The sequence below is a fragment of the Amblyomma mixtum genome, chromosome 8, assembly GCF_055824585.1.
Source record: "Amblyomma mixtum isolate Tamu chromosome 8, ASM5582458v1, whole genome shotgun sequence".
Classification (NCBI taxonomy): domain Eukaryota; kingdom Metazoa; phylum Arthropoda; class Arachnida; order Ixodida; family Ixodidae; genus Amblyomma; species Amblyomma mixtum.
In genome coordinates this window covers 30,445,945-30,451,216 of record NC_143019.1, presented here as the reverse complement: position 1 = coordinate 30,451,216, position 5,272 = coordinate 30,445,945, and positions in this window count along the sequence as shown.

Sequence of the window (5,272 nt, the reverse complement as noted above, 5' to 3'; positions counted from 1 at the left end):
TCACAATAGTAATAGCTACGATAACTTTAAATACAGTTCTGAATTCCGCATAAAAGGCGCCATATTTGTGCAAAACGTTTTTAAATGTCGAAAATATTTACAATTCCCGAGTCCCAACTTATATAAGAACGGCACCGTTTATCATTTCTCGTGCAAGTACTAATTCGAGGCGCATTTTTGGAGGCATGAGCTGAGCATACAGACGATGGCATGTGAAAGCTAGGTCTTTGTCACCGCGTGCGATTTGCCTATCGTTCCGCTATGGCATTATACGAAACCATGGAATAGCTTACCGCTTACATGCATATGCAGCGTCAAATATATGGAATTAACTCCCAACGGGGCTAACAAACGCCAAATATGTACTGCCATCACCTTGCACTGCAGCCGGTATCCAGCGTATTATTTTGTAAACTAAGTACGATGGTGCACCTACAAGATGCCTATCTCCGCTCTTTGCAGGCCAAGCTAGTCATGGAGACGCCAGAGACTCGTGCCAACTTCACGTTGTTCTTGATCAACGTACACCTCACAGACGCCACAAGGAGCTGCATTCCTGCGGGCCCGTTTTTCCGCGTGAGGGCCTTCAGGCACTTCTTCCGGGAAGAATGGCAGCGTCGGAACACGTGACATATGAAGAACTGATTTTCGAGGGCATGTGCGACTTGACATGACTAGGGCATGGGGTATTGACTTGACACTGCGACCCGGAAACAGATACGGCAGCTATTTGTGTCAGTATAGTCCTTGTGTGAACTTCTAGTCCCTTTACTAATAATATTGTACTTCGTTTCTTCAAGACAAATTATGTCGTAGAATGAATTTGTATAATGTATAATGAATGAATTTATAATGAATTTAAGGCTGTTCATAAATTTTATCAGTGCTATTTTGTAAGCTTTCGTTTAGTCTGATTTAATCGAGTCATCTATTCTACAAAAAGCAGCAAAGGAATGGGAAAATAGTTGTGACTATTATTGCGTGTGAAATGTAAATTTCCTAACTGTGCCAAATAGTCACTAACCTTTGTTTGTTTGTTGCACTATTTCGCTGTAGTGTTCAGTACGCTCCTGCCTTGTACGGGCCCCGGCCACTCTCAAGCTGTTTCTCTAACAGCTTTTCGGCCTGGGTACCCCCAACGGTATGATTGATTGATTGATTGATTGATTGATTCACTGATCTTGACGCCAGCATGTGCTGTCTCACCGCTACTGCGGATACTCATATTCTGTTTTATTGAACTGGAGCGCTTAATTCCACCGATTAATTCCTTTTTGTTACATTTTATTTTTACCACAAACTACTCAGAATAAAATTTTATTCAGTTTTTGCCCTCTTACCCTAAGAGGCCTCTCGCCTCTCTTACATATCAGTCATAGCCTTCGGCCCTAACGGGATTCGAACTACTGCTTGCTGTAAAGCGCCACCCTTTCTTTTCGCCGGTCGAAAACCACTGCGCTGCCACCGTAGCCTCACGCATGGTGTAATCTAATTGGTTACTCTTCCTGATACTGCTTTCATTTGCTGTGTACGTCCACTTTAATCGGTTAAATTTGCGCCTAGGAGTGCAAGACCCTAAAGCGGGGTGTTCATGTGGGAAGAGGCGACTGCTGGCGGCTCCTCTCTAAGCCTCGAAAGGAGCCTTAAAGGTTATGAGCGCTGCCCCGTGTCGAAGAATAGAAGCAGATGGACGTAAAGACGGATCCAGGAGGCAAATGTCACGGGAATTACCTGAGTGTGCCGGCAATTTTGAAGACCACCAGAAAAGGGCCAAGCTTTTACAACAATCCGTTTCGTGCTTACACCTTGTTCTTTAAGACCACAGAGACTCCAAAGTTTTAGTGAAAATTTCAAGTCTAGCTTTCTTTCTACTGTCCAGCCGGTCAAACATAATTTCTTTGAAAATTCTCTTCATTCGCTTTCTAATCATCTTTAAAGACATTGGCCCACGATAGAAATTCCCTTCGAAGAATACTCCCATTTTACAGCATGGTGAGTTGCAGTGTTTCCTATACCGAGCCCCTTTCCCCTAAAAACTCCACCTGGCGCCGTTTGTGTGGCACCAGTAGTGACAGTCACGTAAATCAATGGCTATAGTTTCAATTGAGATTGAGCAATAGATTCCATTGAGTTACGTCACAAACATGTCGATTATTAAGGCCTTCTATAGCTACTAGCTCCTAAATAACGCTTATGAAATGCTTCGAGTTCACACCGAACAGAACCTACAACCATAAAAACCAGTAGGGTTTGCTGCGCATTCTAAATTGACGTTGTAGTTTTTTTTTAATTTCAGCGCTGTCCAGCATATGACGGCAGCCGCCTCTTTCTGCATGATATATGCTGCACATATCAATTCTGACGCAGCATGCAGACTAAGGTTGCCAACCGTGATCGAAACGAATAAAGCATAGAGTTTGTTTTCTAGCATTAAGATAAATTTGCTAGTAAGGAAACTTCATGATTTAACGTTGGTTGAAAAGAAAGTCGATAAATAACAACCACATGCCGCCACAGGGATCTGTACCGATGACCTCCGTACTTCGCGTACCGGGTTCTACCCCTTGATCTATGGCGCCGGAATTGCTGTCTTCCTCTTGCGAGGGCATTTGTGCTGCGTGTAATCTAACCTTCATCATGTTCACCAACGCCAACCTCATCCATTGCGGCGCACATATAATATTCGGCAGTAGAGCGATGGTCACATGTACCGTGATCGAAAGGTCAAGAGCGGCAGGTGTGCGAGAACCCGCTGCCTGCCTGCCTGCCTGCCCCGCCCTGCCCCGCCCTGCCCCGCCTCTCCCTGCCCTGCCCCGCCCCGTCCTGCCCTGCCCTGCCCTGCCCTGCCCCGCCCTGCCCCGCCCTGCCCTGCCTTCTTGCCGTGCCTGCCCTGCCCTGCCCTGCCCTGCCTTGCCCTGCCCTGCCTTGCCCTGCCCTGCCCTGCCCTGCCCTGCCCTGCCCTGCCCTGCCTTGCCCTGCCTTGCCCTGCCTTGCCCTGCCTGCCTTGCCCTGCCTTGCCCTGCCTTGCCCTGCCTTGCCCTGCCCTGCCCTGCCCTGCCCTTCCCTGCCTTGCCCTGCCCTGCCCTGCCCTGCCTTGCCCTGCCTTGCCCTGCCTTGCCCTGCCTTACCCTGCCTTGCCCTGCCCTGCCTTGCCCTGCCTTGCCCTGCCCTGCCCTGCCCTGCCCTGCCTTGCCCTGCCTGCCTGTCTGTCTGTCTGTCTGTCTGTCTGTCTGTCTGGTTTTGAAATCATAATTCTCGAATATATAAAATTAATACCCCCCACATCACACTTGTTAGCATCAAATACGCGAAGGCTAAAGCGTTATAATGGCTACTCAAGGTTCTAAGGGGCGATAGTGGGTTACAAAGCGTTCAGGTTGTCCATATTACAGCAAGAAGCTCTTTAGCGTAACGGCGCTCAAACGAAGAGTCGGCTACGTGCCTGGCCGCAGAGCTTTTTCGCCGCCGGATGGCGTCGCTCTAATATCGGTGCTACGCAACGCGCCGATCGGCAGCTTCTGCTTACACTATGACCGCACTGAACGACTGCATGATGCCGCTTTTGTGGAGAGTTGTATGTGCAGAGTTACGGGGTTGGGGGAGGGGCGCCGCTTTTCTGCGTAGTGTCCCGCAGCTAAGTATATCAATCCGCTGAATGTCTGCGTGAAATTTAGTCGCAGCGGGGGAAATGAGCACCTGACAGCGTCTACTTGCTAGTAAACATATGCATGCTGACAGAGCAAGATCTGGAAGCCGCCATGTTTTAGCCAGTGGAGATAGCAGTTTGGCTAGTCAAGCATGCAGAAGGTACTGTCGCTGCTGTCTTGGTAAGCGCATCGCTGGTCAGGTGGGGCGTCTGCCATCTGCATGACTCAGAAAATTTGCTTGAAGAGCAGCTGCGCGCCGCGTCTCGCACGTCAAAATGACCTTAAAGTAAGAAAAAAAAAACTGGTTGACCTATTGCTTCTCTCCAACGGCGTGATCCGGCATCGCGTAAGTCGCTATGTGACATTCCGTTTGTTGACGACTCACCAGTTGAGCACCTCATCATCATCATCATCATCGTGATCATATGCCTGACTACGCCCACTGCAGGCCAAAGGCTTCTCGCATGTCTCTCCAATTAACCTCGTTCTTTGGCAACAACTCTGCCAACTGTTTTTTGCCGCGAACTACTTAATTTCATCTGCCCACTTAACTTTCTGTCCCCTGCTGGGCTTGCCTTCTCTTGAAGTCCACTCCATTGTCCTGAAAGACCAGCGGTTATCCTTCCTTCCCATTACAGCCCTGCCCAAGCCCATTTTTTCCTCACGATTCCGACGAATATGTCATTAATCCTCATTTGTTCACTCACCCAGTCTGCGCGCTTTCGGTATCTTAAGGTTACACTTGTCATTTTTATTCCATAGGTCGCTGCGCTTTCCTTAACTTAAACCGAACCCTTTTTGTTAGCCTCCACGCTTCTGCCCCCTAGGTGATTGCCGGTAAAATACAGCTGCGTATACTTACACGCTATTTAAGTTGACAATATCAAATAAAACCGCGCACGGCGCGAAAAAATTACGACAGAGATGACGACGCCTGAGGGCACATAATTGCATACGCGCTTCATTCAGAGCAAACACTACTCTACACGCATTTCGTTTTGTCCTCAATTTGCACAGAAATATAATGCGCCAAAATGGTTGGTGCCCTTATGTGGTAAGCTATGCGATTCGCGACGTTGAATCCAGTAAGGAAGGCGTCGGAATCCAACTTGCAGAAAACCCCAAACTGAAAACAGTTTTTTCTGGAAGCGCTGATTTGTAACAACTATGATGAAGAAATGGTAGAGAGAGGGTGGGGTAGATGGTCCTTGGCGATCACAAAATGAACAAGGGAGGGGAAAACCTCAGGTTGCTTGAGCCAACGTTTCGACAAGGGGACTTGTCTTCGTCTGGGCAAAGCGTTCATCCCCCGGGGCCTTCCTCCTCGGAGCGAAGGCCCTATTTAATCCCTGCCAATGATGAACGCTTTGCCCAGACGAACACAAGTCCCCTTGTCGAAACGTTGGCTCAAGAAACCTGAGGTTTTCCCCTCCCTTGTTCATTTTATGATGAAGAAAGTACAATAAAGAGGCAACACGACTAAAGAAAAACGGATAAGCGGGGTTTTACTAGCGTATACTTTACTTGCTGCTTTCGGACTAATCAAACGCATTGAGCAGTGTCCTGTGAACACAGCTATACTAAGGAAACTACCTCATGGCATTTCATGACCATGGCATCTGGCT